The sequence below is a fragment of the Bactrocera latifrons genome, unplaced genomic scaffold (genome assembly GCF_001853355.1).
Source record: "Bactrocera latifrons isolate USDA-ARS-PBARC rearing strain unplaced genomic scaffold, ASM185335v1 scaffold_136, whole genome shotgun sequence".
In the NCBI taxonomy this organism is placed as follows: domain Eukaryota; kingdom Metazoa; phylum Arthropoda; class Insecta; order Diptera; family Tephritidae; genus Bactrocera; species Bactrocera latifrons.
This window is the reverse complement of record NW_017534808.1, coordinates 392,877-418,878: the sequence shown is the minus strand read 5'-3', so window position 1 is coordinate 418,878 and position 26,002 is coordinate 392,877. Positions and strand designations below refer to the sequence as shown.

The 26,002-nt window shown below is 32.6% G+C and overlaps 1 protein-coding gene across 2 annotated transcripts in view; it reads right to left on the bottom strand.

The window, feature by feature from the left end:
- The window catches only part of LOC108965175 (CKLF-like MARVEL transmembrane domain-containing protein 4), a 47,835-nt gene that overhangs the window by 4,052 nt on the left and 17,781 nt on the right, over positions 1-26,002 (bottom strand). The gene's annotated exons all lie outside the window — the stretch shown is intronic.

Sequence of the window (26,002 nt, the reverse complement as noted above, 5' to 3'; positions counted from 1 at the left end):
CTACTTCACCACGGGTAAAAAATTCACGTGAAACATAGCGAGGATCTAATTCTTGTTAGATTGGTCGGCAAACATACTTTCGACCATCAGGATCTATGCCATTTATTTTGTTACATCGCTCCAAACAACATACTTCCATTTATTTGTTGTCCAAGATCAATAAGCGTTGGAAAAGTCTACACATTATTTCCTTTGATTTTTTTTTTGCCGTGAAATCCGAGTTCGACTAAGCGCCGGGCAATTGCTTTCTTGAATATTTGGATATTTTATTCGTCTTTAATTTTATGTAGAACGTCAGTGCAACTCTTTTTTTGGCTCTCTTCCGGAGATGGAATGTTGAAGTTTTTCGGGGAGCGTTTACTCATTAAAAAACTTGAATAATACATTTTAATATATTTTAAACCACAACTTCCAAACCCACCCTTACCAGAAATCAATAAAGTTATTAATCAAAACTAACATCTTGAGGAATTTTAAATCTTTAAGTAACTGTTTCTAATTTCTATTTAGGGAAAAAATAAAAGAATTTTAACTTCAGAACTACAAAACAGAGTGATTTTTGACTTTTAGGAATATAAATAATGGTATATTAAAATTTTTTATCATTATACTTGTCAGCCACCTAAAAAAAGTTAAAGTTTCTATTTAGCTGTCAACGGCTGTATGTATTGAGAACAAAAAGTAACCAGTGTAATAGTGATACGAAGATACTAAAAAATGTTACTCACACATAAAAAGTGATAAAATAATTATCTATAACCATAATGAATTTCACGTGCAACAGAGTAACACATGACACACACCGTAAATGGGAGCAACACAGGGCGCCGGATATAACGCGAATGATCAGCAATCAGGGGAATAATGATAGTAGCTACTCATTTCAAAGTAAGTGTTATCGCCGTTTTTACCACTATCACTTTCGAAGTACTTAACTGATTCACCACTAATGCCACGGTTCCAACACCTGTGCCAACACAATCTATTCCAAGAAATTTCGCAAATTTACAATGAAAATTAAAAAACTATTATTCAAACGAACATCTATGTATAAACTATAGAAGCCAGATAAAAATTATCAAAGAAATTTGTCTAAGAATAAACCAGAACTTAAAGGAAAAGAATATTTAGTAGTTGTTATGAAATTCTGAAGACAATTTTTTATTACAAATTATTAAAAAATGTACGCATTAACAAAATATTTAGAATCTCCAAAAAAATAGCATAACTATCTAGAGTTATTTTCAAAATTCTCTTCAGAATCTCTTAATGCCTGCTAAATAATTCTTCCTAACGACTTCATTCAATTTTTGTAGTATACGATCACCATAATCTTACCTAAGATTATCATTCCCTTATCTTATCAATACTACATTTATGATGTATTTACTATAATTAAATTGAAAGTTTTATTGCAAACAATAAAGCTGGCAGGTATTTCAACGTTTCCATGCCACAAAATAAAAAAATCGATAGATAAAGAATTAAATATTACGGTGAAGTTTAAATAAATCGATAAAATTACTTTGCTAAAATAACTTCCCAATAATCAAATTTCTAACACCAAAATATCACAATGACTGGCTGGGTTGTGCGTCAGGTTTTCAACGAGTCAAAGAACTGTTTTCACATTCACAGAATCTCGATATTGCGCTGAGGACCACCTAACTAGATCTAAGTACTTGATCTTTTGCATGAATATGTCAGCGGTTAATAATGTACCTCGTCGACAAACAATCTCAACTACAAAACGTATGATATTTAAGAGGAAATTATATAAAGTCAAGAGAATAACATCAAAATATCATTATGAAATGAACAAAGTAATTTTCAGCAACCCGACATCACTCATAGATCAACTCATATCTTATCAAATATGTTGACGAAGTGGAGGTTCAAAAGCTGTTCCTCTGAATTGTACAGTTAAGAGAGCTTGTGATGACTGGAAGATATTATGGCCGAGTCAATCATGCGCAATTTTGGTTCCATCGATTCCGATCCGGTAATTTTGATGACAAATATGCATTAAGCAATGGAAGACCAATCCAGGAATAACAGGATATAAACTTCGAAATTGACTCGCCAGAAGCTCGGGAAGCTTGGTTAGGTAGTTTTTATTCGAACCATTTATAGTACGGGCCTGGCGCCAAGTGTTTACTACCTGTTCCTTTCTATGGCAAATGATTTTGTTGGTGGAAAATTCGCTTTAAGAGAAGCTTTTGAAAATCGACTGTCTCAGCTATTCTATAAGGCCGAGGTTATCTTAGAGAGTGGCATTTAGAAGTAATGTTCTAATATTTGAAAAATAGAAAATAGTATTTAAAAAAAAATCGGTTAAGAATTAGTTAGGAATTAATTATTCCACAACATTAGAATAAATAAGTTGCAGAATATTATGCGAGTATCAGTTTTAGAATTATAAAAACAAAAACATTTGTGATTTCATATATTTGCTGAACTAATTTAGTTATCCAATTATTTGACATTCTGACCAACACGTGTAAACATGCCAAGTATGTCGATTGCGTGATCGCCAACAAAAAGCAACTCTAAAATAACTAAAACCGTTCTAAACAAATAAAATGACGACAGGTTCAAGAAGATGAGAAAAAAACTAAATAGACACTGCCAACAGGCCACATTAGCGACACAAAACAAACAACTATACAACAATAGTCCGATTGGCGCACCCGAAATAAAGTGTTGTTTTCACCAACAACAACCGTGAGGTGTGAAAACAAGTGCGATTTATTTGCGCGCTTCAACAGGTAGCGCCAAATACAAAGGTTGTTTTAGTTCTTTGTGTATAAAAAATAACAAAACGTACAGTGTGTAAACAAGAAAGAACAATAGTGAAAAGATAACCGCAACAACAAAAAATGTAGACATCCTAAACATGACTGCAAGAAGTGTTAAAATCATGTGGTTGCTATATAAGTATGTGTATAACAAATATGTCAGGTGTGTAAATATAGTACATACATACATATATTATATGTTGACAAGCAGGTTGTTGACGCTCCAATATAAGTATCTCGTTGAGATTATGGAAATGAAAACAAAAATAGTTAGAAGTCATCAGCTTCAGAAGTTATGCCTGCAGTGATAAAAGGTGCAGATCTTATCTATCTCCACTATTTCTCCACAATTAAAAAAAAAAATTATTTTTCCACAAACGCCGGCGATAGCGGCTTTTAAGGAACCTCTATTGGAGTGTAATAAAAATTTAATCATTCAGTCGGATCGAGAAAGAGTTTTCGAACGAAAATTTTCATAGGTATCTTATAGGCAGATTCGTAAAATTTCTATGAGAGACAATTAAACTCATATGTTTAATAGTTTGATCTAACCTTCACAAGACACGTATGTAGGCATATAAATTTCGAGGTTGTGGAACAGCTGGTTCGTGAGGTACACAATATGTATTATATATCTTTTTACGTGCGTTGATGAAGAATTGTTTAAGAAGAATTAGCGCGATAGCAAAATTTGGCTTGATGAGTTCTATCTCTGTTCAAGGACAGACGAAGCAACCACTTGTTTGCAAAGATCTGTATAGGCAAAATGAGCGCCATAAAGCATGGATTCATTGTGTTTTCCAGTAATTATTGTATTTCGGATTATATATATTGTATCTTTCGTAAATTTTATGTAACTTCTCGAATATTTCAGGGGAACTTGTGCGCTCGAGGCTAGCGGGGCTAAGTGCGCCATCTTTAAACGCGTTTTTCTCGAAACTATGTTTTTGAAGTCGGTTGGCAAGATTTCCCGAGAGGTACTCAACCGATCTTCATAAAATTTTACGAATATCTTTGAGATACAATGCTTAAAGACTTGAACGAAGGATTTTTTTTTCGATTACCACTATTTGAAAAAAATATTGTCGCGAAATTTTCACTTAAATTTTCTTTTTTTATTTAAAAATGTCTGCCAAAAATCCAATTTTCAGTTGTTTTTTCATCATCCATGTTCTTGTTAAGGTTTTAACTAAAAGAAGTGTTTTTTACTTTGTATTATGATGATGATCACTCCTTATCCTGCAACGCGTTCTCATATTTTTTCCGAGGGGTCACCGGAAATGGCATCGCAATACTTTTTTTCCAAAAATTTCAGAATTTCTTTCTTAATAGTGTATGTTTGTAAAAATAAAAAATTCTAATAAATAATTTAATCTTTAATACGAGAAAAATATTCTTGAAAAAAGGCTGGCTTTTACCCAAGGAAACCCATGTAACCATTTAAGGGGCTATACCAGACACCTGTAACCAATTAAAAAAAATTTTTAAGAAAGTACTCGATTGAATGTTTTGAAGTTCTTCGAACATAATCAGGTATATTTTCAGCTAAATTTTTAAATAACGGAATTATGTGCTGTCTTCGGAAATGCCAAAAAAAGGAATGAGTAGCTGAAACCAAACAAACAAACAAGTTTTTCAAAAATTAATAAAATGGCACAGTTCTGAAAAAAAATTTTAGGTACAAAAATGTTGTTTTTTAATGCCAACTTGACAATTTTCAACCAATCAAAACGATTTTAGGTCATTTTATGGTAAATATATTCAAGAATGCTCAGTTTCAATGAAGTCGATCGGTCCGGTCAATAAATCGTTGAGTTGTGATGTCAGCAATTTTGATAAATGTCGTTTCGAGAAAAACGCGTTTAAAGTTTAAACTATGTACATATACCTGCGAACGGTCGCTCTTTAGAACGCTATCATTCAAAAACTTTTTTTAGACGACCTTGCCGATTTCACAGGATATCTTTGAAAATGTAAACTATCGAAAAAACAATAAAATTCGTTATGCATATACAGTGTCAGTCAAATGAGAGGGAAAGTTTGAGCTACATTTTTCAAATTTATTTATTTATTTTCAAATTTATTTGTGGTCACGCTCTTTTCATGCAGATTTCAAAGCCATATATAAAAATCTTCGAACAATCGATATCTCATTGCGAATGACGGCGAACTGGCAAAATGGGTGGGCGCTATCGAATAAATTATTACAGAACTCTATCTCAGAAGCTCACTGTGAGGCGACCTTAGTTTTTTACTGTGATTAAATTTAGCAAAGAAGAATCAACCGTTTAACAAGCGGAGTAACCAACAATGCCTATGTCATATTATATAATCTACAAATAGTTTTAAAGTTTCTTGAAATAATAAATAATAAATATAATTTGCTTTCGAAATAAAACACAAAACTTGTAAACTTTAAAACAAACGCGTTTCTCAGTAAAACAAAAAAAAATTATATTACTTGAAGTAATTTCTCATAAATACGACTGTAGCAGCAACTTATTGCCAATTAATGACTAGCAACAGCTTTATCAACACTTGCAACGGTGGATGTGTCAAAAAACCGGTTGTGGCGTTAGACGTCGATTCCCGGCTTCCCTCAAAGCCACTCAATTGCCCATATTCGTACATTCATATTGGTTTGTATAAAGGTAGAAGAGTGTGTAAGTGTACAACTTTTTGTCAGCGAGCGATAATATATTTTTATTTCCTCTTTTGTGTATGTGCCAGTGTAGCTTTGAGAATGTGAAACGAACGTTTAAACGACCACAACATTTTTGTCACACACATGTACACAAATTAACCGTTAAACAAGTGGTTAGGTTTCTAGGCCAAACATTTATTTGAAAAAAAATGCAAATCGTAAATAGTAAAGATATAATTATTCTTACAACAATGCAGTCGGAAAGCCACCGAAGGCGACCACGGTGGCGGAGTGGCTCAGTCTTTTCAAATTTTTTTTTTGTTGCAGTTAAATTTATAAAAAAAAAATCAAGAAAAATAAGAGAATATTTACATATTTGTGGGTTTTTCGCTTGGTACTCTGAAAAATAGGTTTTTGGAGGCCTTTAAGCACTTCAGGCTATATCTCCGAAACTATTACTCGGATCAATTTGAAAATTTAGGACAATTCTAGAGGTGTTGTAGAATTTAATAAGACAATAAAAAAAATCGATGTTTTGAAAAAGGATGATCCCTCCTTTACATTGTTCTCTCTTTTTCCTATTACCATGTAAAAAACTTCAAATCTCGCTCCGAGCAACTTGAAAAAATATCTATTTACATATGTGTATATATATGTGTAGAAAATTGAAGGCTTTGAAAAATGATCTCATAAATCGTTTAAACAATATTAACAGTTGAAGTTTGAATATTTTAAGGTAATTTTTTTTTTGTAAGAATTTTTCAACAATGTGAAAAAAATCGTTATCGGCAAATTCCTTGGTTTCGTTTCGCGCTCTGCAAAAATTAGAAAGGATGAAGGAATCACTTCGATCAAATATCTTCCGGACTATATGGAAAAGATTACTCCACTTTTTATTACAAATGCTACATTTGTAATGGCTGCAAACATATTATATTAGTCTATTTTTGAATTCGCTTCGTTTGCATACACCGAGCTGATGTGAGAACGACATGATAGGCAAGATTTTTCTGTCATTAGAGAAGATCTACGATATACGATCACGTTTTTTGTATGGCTAGACAGGAGACGGACGTTTTGTAAATATAACCTCTCATGTTCAGTATAGATTAAAATTGTAGAAGAATAAAAAGTCTAAAGCAAACTTCAACTGATTTCTACAGGGACTATAGCAGTTTTAAGAAACCTGAAGAGCTTTCCAAAAGCACAACACTCTGAGAATGGATGTAACTACAATAAAATATAATATAAACCGGCGACACTGCACCAAATTTTGAAGCGCATATTCCAAATATATTATCAGTGTATCGACCTTGATGGTAGTTATTTTGAACAACAATTTTGTAACGATAAGAATTTTTCACTCTGCCTGGACTAAACCACAAGCGTTTGTTTGCTTGTACAAAATATTTATTTTCAAGCATATATAGGGTATACGAGTACATATATATAGATATTGTTTTAGATGAATCCAGGTAGGGCAGAGTAATGAGTCAGCAACAAAATCAACAAGCGATAATTATATTGACTGAATGTTAAGTAAGAAAGCATTACTTATGTAATTAGACTTCATTAAGTTTGTGCGGCAGATGACTCATTTTCAAATCATGCCATTTTGAAATTGCACTTGTAATAAGTAAATATTTATATATACATACATAGTATATAGTACTTGTACTACATATGTACACATATAAAATACTACGTAATATAGTACGTATAGTATACTTACATATGTATACGTAAAACTCCGCATTATCCAAAATGAAATTATTGAAAAAAAAACACTGTAATATGGAAAAAAAGATTGAAGACCACTTCTGATTATACGTAGGTTGCCTTTCATAATTCGAAGAAAAACAAATATTCTTCTTCTTTACCGCTTACACGATTATAGCCGAGTTAAACAAATATTAATAATCGAAAATCGTTTCATTGTTTTACAAAATATTCTCAATAAGGATATACATTTTTTTGCAACCGTTTCTAACAATTTTTGAAGCACTTTTGCCAATCAGATTGAGGTAAATTCAAAACATGTGTTTTGAACCGAATCTTCAAGAATAAAAATAAGTCGGTCGGTAAAATGTCAGGACTAAGCGGTGGATAACTCAGCAAATGATGTTTTTATTGCTCAAAAATGCAGTTGTTGCTTCAGTTGCTGTGTGAGCGATCGCATTGTCGTGGTGAAGAGTAATCGGGATCCAAAGTTAGCAATTTTTTGTTCAGTCTATAATGTCTATAGTTGTCTCCATCTCACAGACGGTCACATGACGGTCTTGTAATAACAGTTTGCGCACAGCATCAATAGTTTCCGAAAAAACAACTGATTTTGAACGAACTTCACAAACTTGTATTGTAGTGATTTATGACCTCGATTGAATCGATAAACACTGGTCTTTGATGAAACTTCATCGGAAAAAATTTTAATTAAGTTCATCGATGCACTGTTTCTGAGTTAATCCACGTCGAAAGTTGTAACAATAATCGTGCGATTTAATTTAATTTTTTGACCGAAAGCGCTCGTATGTCAAAACGCTCTGAGTATGTATAGTATAACTTCAAAAATGTCAAACTTTACAATAAAGTTGTGAGTTGTCAGATTGCAACACTACAAATCCCGTAATATAAAAAGCAACATACATAAAAAATTTACTGAATGAAGATATTGCTGAAATCTAAAAGAATATCTCAAATAATATTAAATAAAAAACACGTTTAACATTCAAGTGAAGGCGAGAGAACTATAATAAATTCTCTTGTCGTTTAAAAATAAAACAATTTTCCATCTTGACAAATATGATAGTACATCGAACTATTGAAACGCTTTGGCAACTAACGATACCTAAACATACTAAAAACCTCCTGCTACCATATGGTATATATGAGACAAAAATAATGGAATAATAGAAACTAATCGAGTCGATTAACAATTTTACTACACTTAATTGACTTAATTAAGTAGCGGTGTGAAAGCCCTGCTAGCAACTCGGAAGTAAAATTTAAACATCGGTACAGCTAAGACAAGAAGAACCTCAATATATGGAATATATTTATATACAAATGTTTAATAAGCATAGTTTTTTTTATTATTTTTTTCACCCAAAAGGAAATACCATACCACTAAAACTGTCATAGAAAATTCTCCAGAATTAATTTAAGCAGTTCCCAAATTATCGAACCATATTGAGATTACTTTTATCAGTGGTTGATAAATATTTTATGCTTTTTTTCCGACAAAAATTCATACTCTCTCAGTCCAAGTAAATACATACATACACACCATATGTGCATGTTCATGAATATGAATATGGAATTTAAAGCTTTTCACAGCGTTCAGCTGATAATTGTTGGTCAACTGCCTTAGAATAAATTACCCACTTCCATAGATATGCAGGTGTTCTACGCGAAAAAGATAAACATATTTCGTAATAATGAATAATGCTCATGACAAATACACTCACAAGCACCTATGTATGTAAGCAACTGTATGTATTTAACGGTGTGACACTTTGAGTGAGCGAACAAGTTTTTTACACTTAAAGTCAACTTCAAAATAATAATAAATTGCGTATCAAGTTTTAATTGAATTATGACGTAAATCGGATATGACACACTTTTATTTTTTTATTAAAAAAAAAATACGTGAAAAAGCACGAAAACAAAACGAGTTTCTTGAGAATTCCAGCAGACAGAATTTATCTATAAATAAGTACAAATAAGACTAGAACAATAGACAGCAAAATCGCATAAAGTTGATTAAGTAATTAAGTATTAAGTTTTGCGGTCTGAAAAATGCTAAATATTGTGTTTGTAAGAAATCTCAATATACTTATACTTGTGAGAGGCAGTTTCCGTCCTAAAATAAACAGAGACAGTAGTAGTCTCTTCAATAATGAGTGTATCTCTTCGAAAAATCGACGTTCTTTCAGACATGACATCTTTATTCAATCAATAATACCAGATCAATTTGACAATGGAAAAGTGAATCCTTAGAACTCGCTTCATTAAGAATATATTGTAAGCATTCTTTAAGTGAGTTCATTACCAGTATTTCTTTAAAAGTACATTTTAAAGTAGATAATTTACTAATTGACTGAATGTAATCTACTAAGTAGATCCAATCAAGTATGACATAGCACTAACTACAAAGCAATAGAGAGGAAACGGTCAGATTGGGACATGTAGTATGATGGCCTAAAAAAAATGAGTGTTTTGAAAATTAAAAAACAACAAAAAAATATTATATCAGTTATTTTAAATTTTAAGGGTATTTTATACACATCTTTTATAATTTGTAAAATATATGGTTTGTTTGTAAACAAAATTAGTATTTGTCGAGGTACACGCGAAGCCGTAAATGTTCTCTGCTGCAATGATTAAGGCCTTCTCCGTGGATGTTAATGAAAAGAAACAATCTCTCGTAGAATATATTGTCGCGACAAACAGTTATGATCGAAAAAACCAAGAATTGACAAAATGGCGGCGTTGTTTTTTTTTTTTTTTTTTTTTTTTTTTTTTTTTTTTTTTTTTTTTTTTGTAAGTTTAAGTATTATTTCGTTTATTTTTTGCCTGTTTTGATCGGTTCATTTGTTTCCAAGTTAATTGAGATACCGGTTTAGTTTAAGGGGTAACATGGGTTTAACGGCTTAAAAAAAAGCTATCTTATTTAATTTCCTAACATCTCCAGAATATTGTCTTAAATGCTCAAGTTGATCCGAAGAATAGTGTTGGAGATTGCTAAGTTGAGCGCTCAAGGTAAACTAAGGTCACTTAAAACTTTAAAGTTCAAAGTCGTTGCCAAGATTTCTCGGAAACTACTCAACCGATCTTTATTAAATTTTACACAGGTCTTCGTGATATAATTTACAAGGTCCTGAACAAAGGATATTTTTCAACTAGATTAAAAAAAAAATCGAAAAATGTTCGTGATGCAATTTAAAAGGTCTTCAAGGAAGAATTTTTTTAAATTACAAATTAAAAATAAAAACCATATTCACAAAAATTCACATTTTTGCATAAACGTCTGCCAAAAATACAATATTTACTTTTTTTCCTTCCTACAAAACCTTTTAAGGTCCTAATTGAAACGGAAAATTTCCTTTCTCAGATAAGTCTGAGAAAATGACGTCATAATGGCCGCGCTTTGAATATTTTCCTTCGAAAATTTCACAAAATCCTTGTAAAATATGTAACTTTGGAATAATAAAAAGCTAGCGCAAAATATTTAATTTTTTAAATGAAAAACATTATTGAAAATAGGCCGTTTTTTTTATTGAAAAAATTCATATAAAGGTGTAACCTGTCGATAAATTTTTTTTTTTTTTAATATCACACTAGGTGTGCCCCTTAAAGATATCACACAGCATCTAGAGCCATCAAATATGATATGTTAAAAAAAAGATTCAGCTCCCTGAACATCAATAGCAAGGTCTGATGACTTATGAGAATATAATCGGAAATGAAAAATGGCTTGAACTGTACTAATTTATTAACGTTTAACTAAAGCTGTTCTCAAGCCAGTCAGGAAGAGCTGAGATATGCATTTGGCTCTCAAAATCTACAATAAGTTTGAAGATTATATGCTGCTACTAAAACAAGAATAACAACAAAGTTAAGATACCATTTGTCATTGAAAACTGCCACTCAATTGGTATGTAAATAGACTACCATTATACAGTTGTGTTATTTGGCGGCAATACAAACGGGTTCGTGTCATCATGCAACACATACATTTATTTGCCGCAGAGCAATGAAATATACTTATGTGCATATCTATACCTCAATACTGGTTCGAATATTTGTCGATCAATCGATCGCCTCAAATGCATTGAATGTGTGTGGGTAGTTGTCAACAGCAGCTTTGCTCAGCGAAGCGATCGTGACAGTGAATTAAATATGTACAATATATATATATATGTACATACACACCTCTCTAAGCACATATAAAGCTTGGTATATGTACATTCATAGAGTGCAAGCAATAGATTTTCAAAGTCGATTAACCGCTTTTTCGAAAGTTTTTTTCTTTCCCTTTGCCATTTACAAATTAAACAGTGGTGGGCAATGGTAAATCTGGTTTTTGAGAATAACAAAAACAAGAACTAATTTTATTCACTTATAAGCAGTTATTTTGTGCGTTCTGCTTTTCTATTTACCCACGCGTTTTGGTCTACTACTCAAGCAATTTATTTATAACTTAAGCAAGCGCGTGCATTTACGAGGGTTGTGCATGAAGTAAGATGAATATTAATTTTTTTTTCTGTTTCTTTGTTTCAACATTTGATTTAAGGCTTAGAAATGAAATAATTACTTAAAACCCAAGGAAGATCCAGAATATAAGAATGAGTAGCTCACTCGCCGCTAGCCGACGTCAGAAAATTAACCGAATTGATGCTTGGAAATCGACGATTAACAGTCAGAGATCTTACTGGCATCGTTGGAATACCGGAAGGGTCAGTAAAAACCATTTTGAAACATAATTTGGGCTTAAAAAGTGAAAGCACGATTGATTCCAAAATAACCCAATCTTTTCGAAAAACAGAGTCGCTCTAACGTCTGTGAAACAATGCTTTCCAAATAACGGCATGTCATGAAACATATTATTACCGGCGATGAAGAAGCCAAGAAAAACACTTCGAAGCAGGTCGAAAATCAAGGTTATGTTGACAGTTTTCTTCGAATATCGAGGTGTGATGCACTCCGAGGTGTGATGCACTCCGAATTCCTTCCGACCAGCCAAACTGTCAACAAGGAATACTAGTTGAGTGTTATGCGTCGTGTGCGCGGCGCTATTCGTAAAAAGTGTCAGGAATAATGGGCCGACAACTCCTGGTTTTTGCAACACGATAATGCACTGTCTCATACTGCATTGATGCTTCATGAGTTCTTTGCCAAAATGTGAAACAATATCGTGCCGCAACCACCGTATTCGCTCGATTTAGCTCCTTGAGACTTCTGGCTATTCATCGAACTCAAACGACCTCCCCGGGGAAACCATTTTGAGTCAATTGAAGACATCGTTACCCAATTGAATACGAAAATTGACTTGAACTACTGTTTGGAGGAATGGAAAAAATGTTTACACAAGTGTATTGGGGCTAAGGGGGATTACTTTGAGAGAGACTACATAGATTATGTAGAATAAATTAAGAATTATAAAATTATAAACAAAGTCTTAGTATTTTTGGCTTTAGTGATCCGATATCGGGGGTTCATGAGCAGCTTTTTAGGAAGAAAAGAAGGACAGTTCGTCACGCTTATCATTTATGGTATATATAAGTACATAGTACACTTTATAGGGTCTCCGACGTTTCTCTTTGGGTGTTTCAAACTAATATATGATATACAGGGTATAAAAAGTTAAAACATAATATTGTATATAAGAAAACCTTCTTTGGAGTTCGTTCGTTCTTTCTCTGTACCTTCTGAACACACCTTGTATACATAATTATATGTATTTAAATACTCTTTGTAAGTATGTCAAATTACTATACGTAGGCGGCTATATAATGGTAATTTGACACGATTCCTTGGTTTCGTAAATGAAAATATAAACAAATAAAATTGTTTGAACAAAGTCAGTGAAGATCGCATAAAAAATGGGTTTAACAGTAAATATTTGCCACAAAGGGACAAAGGTTTATAGAATTACAATTACATATTGTTAGTACATAACGGTAGACACTTAGACGTTTAAGCATTTAGAGCAAAAGAGCATAAATAAATAACAAAAGTTAGCGGCTAGTGAACTATGAAAACATAATGGAGACATAGATCAAAGGTGGAGAAAATGTTTAGCTGAAAAATGCCAGCCCACACTTTAACTGAAAAATGGAAAAGTATTTATATACATAAATATGTATATATATACATATGTATATGCATTTATATTTTTTATTCGAAGATTACTCATCCAGCCACTGTGTGGATATATAAACATATTTCAATCTTATTTCGCATTGGGCAATAAAAAATTACGTCAGTTAATTTTCATAATTTATGTGCGGCTGGATGTGTAGATCACAAAATATTCGAACAAAAGGAAAATATGTGTATATTATTTAGTTGAATACATAAATATAGTATACATATTGGTGTCAAATGTAGCAGCATCCAAACCTATATAATCATTCTCTAAATCTATTTTCTTTTATCTTTGCAAATAAAGAAAATCTTCTGTGTTCTGTTGTGTTTGTATTGTTTTTGCTGCATTTGTTTACTTTGCATCAGCATTAATTTATTAATTTTCTTTGTTTTCTTTTGTATGCAAAGTCACGCTACTTCTGGCCACGAGCCAAAATGCTAATAATAAATTTATAAAAAAGCACGCCGCGCAGCGCCGCGAGGCGTATTCAATACTTCATAGCAAGTGGCTGTAAGCACCAGCTTCTTTAGTTTGAGCATAAAAATAACAAAATTTCGAATTGGCGCGTAGAAATTAAGCATGCCAGAGCAATTATTTAGCAAGTAAAAGTGAAAATAAAAATTTGATCACTTTTTATTGGGGCTATTTGCGTCACTATAATGCGGCTGAAGGGCACAAAATCTGGCGAGATTTTGTTTTAAAACCTAAATAATGTATTTTTGTTTAATTAGAGCAGTAATTAGTTCATTAGGGATCACTTCATTTTCTTCGTTATTATTGTTAGTTTCGGTAAATTGTTGAAAAATAAGCAGGTTTGTAACACTCAGAAGACAACATTCGATATCACATACCAAAGTATATACAATGACTATCTTTATTGGACATTACTAGCTTTACATTCTAATTAAAAATATGTATATCATTTCTTCCTCCATATTAAATGCATTATCACTTTAGAAATTATCTTTAGGCATACATTATTTCCCCAAAAGTTACCCTTTCACGTCAGGGCGTGAATGACCTCTTGCAAGTAGCATTTCAAATTATAAAATATTCACAGATGGGAGCGTTTTACCTTAGTATATATGTATATATAGAAAAGTATATACATAGTAACATGTATTACATGTACATTTGTATATAACTATTGGATATTTATTCCGCCAAGTCAAATTATATGTTACCCAAGCGCCGCGCCATAGCCCAGCACACGCTCTTTCTAGCGAACCCCCCAAGCACAAAGATACCCAATTTTCCAATTAATATGCAAATTATGCACACGTACGCTTAATTAAAATGTTTGTAAAGCTAATTGAGGAGCAGAAAAAATACACGATGGAATAGAAAAACGCTACGACAACAAAGTTATTCACAAAACTCCTACACATATACATACATAAGTATGTGAGTAACTAAATAACTTTCATATGCATAAATTCCCACTGCGTGAACTTTCCCTCCATAGAAACCGTTTAGGTGCGACCCGCTTGTGGAAATTTCGATTAACTTACTGTGTGGTTGTTTAGCAAAAAATATATATTTTTTAATTTACAAGAACAAAAAAATTATCTTATTAAATGAATTTTTATTAAAATGGAAAACAAAATTAAAAACTCTTTCAAAATGTAAAATTAAGTGGTTACATGAGAGGGTTCCAAAAATCGAATTTTTAATTGTCTTTTTAAATTTTACAACACCTCTAGAATATTGTTCTAAATTTTCAAGTTTATCCGCGTAATGGTTTCGGAGATATAGACTTAATAACTTGTGCGCTCGAGACTGGATAGGCGATCGGCAAGACTTCTCGAGAACTACTCTACCGATCTTAAAGACTTGGACGAAGATTTTTTTTTCGATAACTAAACTATTGAAAATAAAAATGTCGTCAAACTTCCACTAAAATTTTCATTTTTTTACGTTTTTTTTTTTTCAAAAATTTTATAATTTCTTTAATAGTGCATGTTTGTGTCAATCAAAATATCTAATAAAATTAAATATAAAATAATAAAATATTTCATTTTTAAAAACAAATTGCTGAAAAAAACAAGAAAAAAGCCATGTAACTCCTTAAGTATGCTAGATACATATGATTCGATTTGAAAGTAGCGAATATCAAATTTGAGTAATCTTTTATTACAAATATGGCAACACTTGAAATTACAGGACATAATTTATGCACCACCAAAAACGTGATTTGATGTTTATGGGTATCTAATGGTTGTGTAATAAGTGTTTAATTGGTGTGGGTGTGTTTTATGGTCGTAATTATGGCAAAAAGAGCCAAAATGTAATGCATTAATGAAAGTATATAATGAAAGTAATTAATAAAAATAACTAACTAATAATTGTTAAATGAAAGTTGTAATTCACTTTCGTGAAACTACTTGGCAGTACAGAGGTCCCTTAGACAGTCGTGAAATCAACGTCATAGAAAATATTCATCATTATTTCTTGATGGGTAAAACAACTTTGATACAAAGCAAAGGCTTGATAAGTATCACGGCAAATCTTCTCCAGCATATAATCAACGGGTTGAGCTGTGTAGAAAATATAGTAGCAGTAGCTGAGAGTGTACAAGAAGGCTGTGAAGAGTAGATTCGGCGCCGTTTGCAGCAACTCGGACTGACATATTCAACGGCTTGGCGCATTTTACGTCGAGATCTTAAATTGAAAGCCTTCAAACTTGTGCTAGAACCGGAGCCGCTCGACCTTCCCAACCGCTTTACCCTATGGGCTCTTGAAAAGTTCTAAGACCCGATGAGGCCCATTTCTGGCTCAATGGGAATGTAACCAAGCAAAATTGCCACATTTCGGATGAAGAACTACTTGAAGAGATTCAAAAGCTGACATTTCATTTAGAAAAAAAACGACGACGTTGTGTGGTTTGTGGGCTGGTGGAATCAATGGTCCATATTTCCTCAAAAATGATGCCGGTGAGAACATAATCATCAATGGCGACCGTTTTCCATGATAACCGACAATTTGATGACTGAAACTAAAGATCGTGATCTCGGCAAATTCGTGTGATATCACACAGTTAGATTTTTCCCTGTAGGTATATGTAAAGTCTCAAGTCTATGCGGACAATATCGCTTCGATTCAAGCCTTAGAGCAAAATATCACGCGTGTCATTCGCTAGTTACGAAAATTGGGCTCAACAGATGGACGATCTGAGACGTACCGCGGCTAACGTTTGAAAAAGATAATGTTCAGAAGTAAGCACCAAAGAATTATTTCGAATGATGAAATCTATTTTTTTTTGTGATGACCTTTGTAGGATTTTTCAAAAATCTACTTATTTTCGGAGATACAGCCGATTTTATGACATGGCGTCCGTATTCACTAGAATTGTGTCCTATGCTTTAAACGCATTTTTCTCGAAACAATTTTTTTTTTTTTTTTGAGGTGATTGACATGACCACTCGCGACTTGGCACTCACGTCACTGTTGACAGTCATAGCTTTGAAGTTGTAGATAATTTCGTCTATCTTGGAACCAGCGTAAACACCACCAACAATGTCAGCCTAGTACTGAGTAGGCAATTGAGAAGCAAAGTCCTYTCTCGACAAACAAAAACCAAACTCTATAAGTCACTCATAATTCCCGTCCTGCTATACGGTGCAGAAGCTTGCGAGTTTTCAAGAGAAAAGTTCTGCGAAAGATTTATGGTCCTTTGCGCGTTGGCCATGACGAATATCACATTCGATGGAACGATGAGCTGTACGAGATATACGACGACATTGACATAGTTCAGCGAATTAAAAGACAGTGGCTACACTGGCTAGGTCTTGTTGTCCGGATGGACGAAAACACTCCAGCTCTGAAAGTATTCGACGCAGTACCCGCCGCTCGGCTATAATCGCGTAAACGGTGTCTACGCCAATCAAGAAGAAGAAGAGAAGATTGACATGATACCTCAAGTTCTACTGAACCGATACAATGCTCTATCGTGTTGGCCTTGGATTTCCAAAAATTTTGATTTGTAGTATTTTTAAAAAAAATCGAAAAGGTCGAAAAAATGGGGTAAAAAAAAATTTTTTTTTCAAGTCGACGCCATTTTGTTATTATTATATTATTACTTTTTTTTTGGAAAATGGTCAACCCGATTATAATTATTACTAATTAAGAATCTTCTTGCTTTTTGTGTTTTAGATCTCTACAAGGGTTGAAATCACGTCAACCAGGACGCACTGTTTTTTTGAAGCCCCCACTTTAATTTTTTTTATTTTAGTTTAAAAAATGCCTAAAATCCATGTGCCTAGACCAGAATACCCCTTTAAGTTCAACCTAATCTAAGTAACCTTGACTGGCACTCGTCGAGCATAACCTTAATTCAGCCCAGATACTTTAGAGGCTATTCTCTTGCTCTTGATTAAGGCGTATTAAATCCATTATGGATGATAAATAATAATTTAACCAAAAAAATATGCTTTTCAAAATGAGGACATGCAAATAATATTTACTTGCAACATCTTTGAGTAGCTTCAATAATAGTTAATTGCAGCATACAAATTGAAAATTATGCCAGCTCATAAAAATAGCATACAAATTTTAAACTTTTAAATTGTTGAATTGCAACAACTTTAAATGCAAAAAATTGACCCACTAAACTCGCATTGACCTACCCTTACCAACAACACTTCATTCAAAACAAATTCATTTCATTCGCATATATGTATGTAACTATGAAGAAGAGAGAATTATTAAATGGCGAAAAATAAAAAGTAAAATAAAAGCTTTAAACGGCTGTGTTTGCTTTAACAACAATACAAAAATAAATAAGCGTAATTGTCGCTCTCCCACACAAATGCAAACAAACACACATATAAAAATGTCTAACAACGCCAGTGGGAGAGGCGTTCGCACTTATGGCGTAGTATGACTGGTTGGCGGAGCCAAAAACAAGTGTGATCACCCACATGCGCCAGCACAGCAGTCGTGCAATTGACACAATTGCGACAAAAATAAGTAAACTGTAATATTTAAATAATTTTAGAAAAAACGACTGGCGTAAAAAAACCGACAACTGATCAACGATCACTGAGATTTATAATCGCGCTCTGGCGGTATTCCAAAAATGTTGAAACAACTTGCTTCGAATTTTGAAACAAATTAAAACTCAAAATGAAAAAACGGAGACACTAAAGCATATGCTTTATTTACAACGATTAATATCCACACGAAATAGTGAGACCGCGTTTGACTTTTTGCTCTGTAATCTTAATTTTTATATATGTACAAAATTTCAGATCCGTAATTAATTTAAATCGTATCTCTCCATATAATGCAACCAAATTCAACATCTGCGTAATGACAAAAAAGTTAAAGGAAATTGTAATTCAAACTTCCCGGGTAAATTTTATTAAAAAAATGTCTTTTGCTAAATTTTGTAGGACTGTTCTTAATTACTATGCCAAATATTTTATTAAAAAAATGTCTTTTGCTAAATTTTGTAGGACTGTCCTTAATTACTATGCCAAATATTAGCGCGATCTTGTTTACTGCAGCTGCTTGAGTTGGTACATGCATATCAGTGGTACGTTGCGATTTTTACAATGAATAAAATATCGAACAAAGAATTTTAAATTTCCATTTTCTAACCACATTTTCTATGCAGAATCGTTGCGAATGTTGGAAAAGGCTTACATGGATTCAGTTTTATCAAAAACACAAACCTACGAGTAATACAAAGCCTTCAAAAACGATCGTAGGATCGTTGAAAACATGTCTCGTTCTGGACGACCTTCAACCTCTTCATCTGATGAAAATATTAAAAAAGTTCAAATGATTTTGATGGATATTTTGCTCAACTCGTCCTAAATAAAGCTGAATTTTCTCAAAAAGAAAAACAGAAAAAGCCGAAACCAAAAAAACACTCGAAGACATACAACAAAATTCGCTGAAAGAGCTGAAGACTCCAAAAAGTGCTTATGAAAAATGTTCCGAGGACAGGAAAAATCGTTGGTATAAATGTATTACACCTGGTAGAGATTACTTTAAAGACGACAAAATAAATATTGATGGATAATTAAATATTTAGCGTTTAATTTACAATTTCCTGATGCTTTTTTGTCACAATTGTATATTCAAATATAAATTATTAAATAGTAATATGAAAATTGTACTTCAAGCCTAAGACGGGTTGAATATGATATCAAAAGCATAACCTAAGTCTATTTGGAAACACTTTTTGAATCTCCCCTTACTTCCTTCTAAATACGCCTACAAAGAGCCAATGGATATACAATACGATATTCTCTCGTCGGTAATTCGCGATTACAGTTCTAGTCTGTTTAGGCAAACAACGATCCCCGAACAAAAATCCAGGAAGCTTTCATGCACTTAACAAAAACTCTACCGATTTTCATTGCATAAAACACATTTTCTTTGCACAAACGAACTCTTACAGATAATTTATTTGAAGTTAATACCATTTGAGAAAGAACAAAAGTTATATTTTCGATTTTACTTTTCCAACAAATTTACATATATGTATGTATTATCCTTTTCGATAAAAAAATACTACGGAAGTAAGTCTAAACTTTTTCTTTTCGCAGATGATAAGGTTTGTTTTTCCCCCAGGTCGTGTTATTTAAAAAAATCAAATTTATAGTGAATATTTCGACTCTAAAAATGTAGGAATTCCCGGTTCACTTAAAAAGATTTACTAGATAAAAAATAAAAGCACTGTCATTATGAGTAGGCTGTTCAGCTTTCACTAAATGACTCACACGAGTTGTATGACAAAGTTGAGATAACAAATTATATTTTGAGGGTGACACCTTGATAATAGGAGTAAATATTTGTTCGTTTTTATTTATTTATTCACAGCTAACACAAGCTCTTCAGACCTATTTTATACTAGCCCCCAAATGTCAGTAAAGGACAAGAAGAGAAGTTTTTTTGAAACCATTTATTTTCAATGGAACTATAGAATCAATAATAATCCATGCAAAAGTTTTGAAAGATACGGAAACGACGACATTTGGGTAGTAAAAAGAATTCAGTTCACAGAAATTTGGATCCATGTGAATTTTTGCCGCTGTTGACGACGACAACCTCAAATAAAACCAAGAAAAAAAAAACTCACAATATTCGTATTATAATTCATAAGCATGACAGATATTCCCGATTATCGCTGTTATGGAACTACTGAAGTTATTGTGGTTTATATTAATGTTCAAAAACAAATTTCCAACAACATCGTAACAAAAATATTTATATTTCGTGTAATTTATCGGAACGATATCATCAAAGAATTACTTTCCAACGCAACACAGTTAATCAGCGGGCAGACGGCTACCTTATATGGGAGATGGGACTGGAGCCAATTGAGGCCACGTAAAGAAAATCTCTAAAACATGGAAGGGGATTCAAACTGTCTTTAATCAATTTTCACCATTCATAGTTTAAATAATTTCTTATACAAACTTTAAATACGTACTAACGTCTGTTTTAAGCAAATATCTTTATCTAATTAACTATCGATATATTTATCAAATTTTCGAACTCTGTAACAACTCAAATGCCAAACTTTATTTAGGTTTTAAATATGTATACTTTTTAGATCTTTCAACCAAAATGTTTAAAAAATTAACAGCTATAAATATCTATTCTAAATTGGCAGAGGAAGAAAGTCCACTTTTATCTTTCCTTATAGAATATTTCGAAGTTTCGAAAAGCATTTAAGCAAGCTTTTAAGAAGAGCGCAGAGAAACTGAAAATTGTAAACATAAGTAAAATTGAAAAACGTATCTGAGCCAAATTGCGGTAGCAATAAATGGAAGCAATACATCATAATTCAACCAAATAAATTTTTCGAAATATAAAAAAAAATCTATTAACGAAAATCAGAGTTTAAAAATATGAGGACCGGTAGTCAATTAAATCGCGATTACTGTAATTTTTGGATTACTCGGCATCAGTCATCATGCTCGGCAGCTAACCGATCGCGTAAACGCAACTTTTATTAATGTATATCCGGCCGCACACCGACACCCCGATGCATTTACGGGTCGCCCGCACCGCAGTTATTAGCACTTTGAGAGCTTTGAATTCTGTCAGCATGGCAATTGCAATATGCAGTCGAAGCAATCAACACCTTGCAAATAATTGTTAGCGTATGCGAGCAAATGAGCAGCGAAACTACTTCTAGTTCGACTTAAAACTATGGAACTAGTGGCGTATTTACTTGTCACATTTGAGTCAATATACTACAAACGCTAAAAGTAAATTTCAAATTATTTAAGCATGCAAATGTCATATTTTTTTGTTGTTCGTGTTCCTAAATATAAAGTATGATGTTTGTTTTAGTAACGTTTTGTTTATTTTTCAAAACATATTCACTTTAATCTCTTTTTAACTTTATTACCAGTCACATCGTCACTTTATCTAAATACTCCTACAAAAATCATTTAAGTGTGCGCGTGTGTCTCAAACTTGTTTTTGTTGTATACATATTTGGCATTCAATGCTTTTTATTGCACTTTTTTATATTTATCCCGCTTTCTGTTTTGCTCAGCAGCAACTTAAGCACCCGCTGGGTGTCAGCGCTGCGTCATGCACCTGTTCAAGGTTGCCGAAATTTATGTTTGATTGCAAGCAATATTCGCGGTGATTGATTTAATTCAAAATACACCTATATAATTCTTATTGTTTATTTGCGTGCACATACGGACATATGCCATAGAAATATAAAGGAATGGATGTACAAGCACATATCATAATATGCATGCAAGTATGTTAGGGAAAGCCAACACAAATGCCAATCGAACTTTTGATTTAAAATTAACTTATATTCAGAGTAAATATATCACTGCAAACCAGCATTCCAAGTTTCCGATACAAATAAAATATCCTAAAACAATCTATCTCCGAAGGATTTTTATCAGATCAAAATTTCTTATATTAAGGGGATCAATTTTTTAAAATTTCTTATCTTAATCTGCATATATTTGCGACTGCACGCAGAAAATTTCATATCGTCAAGGTGGATATTTTCGAAGTTAAACGCAGATTTGAAAAGGCGTTTCAGAATACTTGGAAGTGTATTCCAAACTTTAAACGCGTTTTTTCTCAAAACGGTGTTTTCGAAATCGGTGACCAACATTACRCGAAAACGGCTAAACCGATTAACCTCAAATTTTAACACGAACTTCTTAAATATATTTTTTTATAATAATAAATTTTTTTTTAAACAGTAAATATTTTTTATAAAAATTTAAGGCCGAAATCTTAGAAAAAAATAATTTTTTTTTGTGTTTTTGTTGAGAAACCGCTATTTTGCCGCTATTGCCAAAAAATTATATTTTTAATTGCTTAGATTTAACATTACTTTAACGAAATATGTTTTTTTTATGTTAGCGGATTCAGTTTAGAGGTATAGTGGTCACCGCAAAATGTCTTTTTTGAGAGAAGCTCCCGGAGATCAGTTGTAATTCCTTTCCAAATAAATATTTTTACCAATACAAAATCTTAAAATATAGTTAAAAAATACCATACTATGTGTATAAATTATTTGATACACAACTTTAAAAGTTTTATCAGAAAAAAATTCTGGAAAATACGCTTTTTTCGGCATTCCAACTGTATATAATCCCTTAAGCTAAGCATCCAGACTTCCATGATTATTTTTCTCTGTATATAGGTTCATTTTAATCCACAAATTCGATATACTATACATATATAAAATATAATATTCTGTGTCTCACCCTAATCTATGTACAATATATTCGCACAAATGAGCTATGCACTCGAGTCATTTCAGTTTCGTGTTTTTATTTATATTTATAATTTTTTTTTTGCATATAAACAAATAAAATGTAGGAGAAATTTACGACAGTGCTGTGCTTGATTATTTCTATTCGCTATTTCTTTCAATTATACTCATTCCGCAAAACGTTCTAGCTTGTTTAATAAAATTGCATGTGGATATGTGCTTACGTAGCTGTCATATTTTTAAATGCAGTATTCATATGACAAGTAAGATGACACCATCCCACAAACATTTACCACAAAAGCTAAAATCGTAGACAACAACAAGCATTCCACGACTATTAGCATGCTAACTATGCAGTGCATGCAAGCCCTGTAGAAAATTTTTACGGAGTGAATTGGATATGTTGCAAATTTTGAGCTAGCATTTTATAAAATGCGTATTGGAAGACTAGACTATATTTTTTTGGATATTCTCCAATAAAAATCAGCAATAAATCTGATATTGCCAAGTTCTACTTGAAATATTTGCAATAATTACAATTGAGCGATACCTGTTAACATTTTAAAACCAATTTGAAAATGTCCGAATGCGAATAAACGCTTCTGCTGAATTATTAAATACACTTTTCTAGGTAGGAATGGTAAAGCAGAAACTCGTACAGGCTAAAATTATGATTATCATAACATTAAAAGCGAATAGAAGGGCAGCAGAAAACGAGGAAAGTTGAGTAGGGTACATAAAGTTTATCTAATCAAATCTGTAATCAGATCGTAAATACTATAATAAGTTGGAGAAAGTTAAAAGCGAACGTTACTTACGAATTTTCCTACTGGATACCTGAAGATCTAAGCGTTGCGCGATTTGTTTACAAATTTATATAGATAGTATATTTAGATAAATTGGTGCCCATATTCACCCACTTGTGTGCTCGTTAGATTTGTCATTGAACTTAATACGCTGTGAAATCTATGATGCACAACCATTATATAAATCTTACGCTTAGATTTTACGAGGGTTCGACGGTAAACACTAGTGATATGTATAAATTGAATGGCGTGTTCAGTATATTCACTTGATAAACCAAACACTGTTTCAAATTCTTGAGAAAATTTTGAGTAGAAATTTTAACCGCAAAATTCTGTCGACAGTCTATCATCAGATATGTAGTTATAAGGATTCGCTTCAATTATGTGGACCCGTTTATAATGGGTATGAATATGGCATTCATCCTTCAGATTAACTTAAGCCAGACTTTTTACGTCGATATTAGTATAAAAATATTTTTGCAAAACTTGTCATAACCACTGTTTCGACTTCCGGAAGCTAAACATTACAAAAAACATAACATCGTTTGGTATTATTTAAATAAGACTGGCTAAAAAAAGATAGTCGATTCAAAAAATGTTTTCTTATTAAATTCTACAACATCTCCAGAATAGTGTCCTAAATTTGTTGATCCCACTAATAGTTTCGGAGATACAACCTTGAAAAGGTGGACACTCGAGGTCAGGTATAGGCTGAGGGCGCAGTAGGTAAAACTTTAAACGCGTTTTTCTCAAAACTATATGTTCAAAATCGGTTGTCAAGGTTTCTCGCAAACTACTTAATCGATCTTGATGAAATTTTTTCTTGAAAGAAGGACTTTTTTTTAATTACAACTATTTAAAAAAAATGTCAAGAAATTTTCATCGAAATTTGCATTTTTTTATAAAAACGTCTCCAATTTTCATTTTTTTTTTGTTTTCCTTCGTACAATACTAAACACATACTTTTTATTTTTATTGGAGGTGATCCTGAAAGAAGTTCTGCTGACAACGCGGATGCACCTTTTTTAAGAGGGACTGCCGGAAATGGCGTCGTAATTACTGCCATTTTGATATTTTTTTTTTTTTAATTTTACAAAATGTTTATTAAATATGAGTCTTTTGAATAAAAAAAAATTTCATTAAAATATTTCATTTTTTATATGTAAAAAAAATATTGAGAAAAGGCCGTTTTTTGCCCAAGGAAACCCATGTAACCCCTTAAAGCCAAAAATATCAGAGACGATCGAAAATGCAGGGTTCGTTAGAGCAGTTTCTTGTGAACAGATAACTAACCAATGCTGACATCCCAACGCTTCCGCGACAATACAGCCCAGAGCCCAGATGTGCCCCTCCAGACTTTTTTTGTTTTCTTGTCTAAAAAAAGCCTATGAAAGGCAAGCATTTTGAGACGACAGAGGGGATCCAAGCAGCATGCACCTGAGCTCTCAAGGCTATTGTGGAGAATCCCTATTTTGAAAGTTTTTAAAGAATTGAAACGATTGATTCAATAAATTTTTTTAAATCGACTCAGTACTTTTACTTTCGGGACAAACCCTGTATACTTATCACATTTAAAGTTCAGAAATATTTATATCGTTCAAACACGAATGAATTGAAGAAATTTTCTCGATCTTTTGTATTAACGTTTTGTCTTAATTACAAGGTATTTTTTCTAGATTTTGTGGATGACAAAACGACTTTGTAATAATCTTAACAACCAGTTTGCTAGACCTCTAAGTCGGATCAGCGTTGCGATTTTTACAGTGAATAAAAATATCGAACAAAGAATTTAAATTCTAAAATTCTAAAATTTTGTACTTCTAACCATATTTCGTGTGCAGAATCGTTGCGAATGTTAGAAAAGGCTTACGGTGTTTCAGTCAAGGTCAAGAGATCGTTGAAGACGCGCCTCGTTCTGGACGACCTCTTCAACTGATGAAAATAATAAAAAAGTGAAGGATATGTTGCTTGAGAATCCTTTGGCAAGCGTTGGAGAGATGACAAAAGAGCTCGACATTTCTCGCGAGTCCATTCGAATCATTTTGGTGGATATTTTGGGTATGATTAGCCTTCTTGCTCGACTCGTCTCGATAAAGCTGAATTTATTTTAAAAAGAGTACGATTCTGACCGAATTTAAAGCCAAAAACGCAAAGAATACCGTATTCACC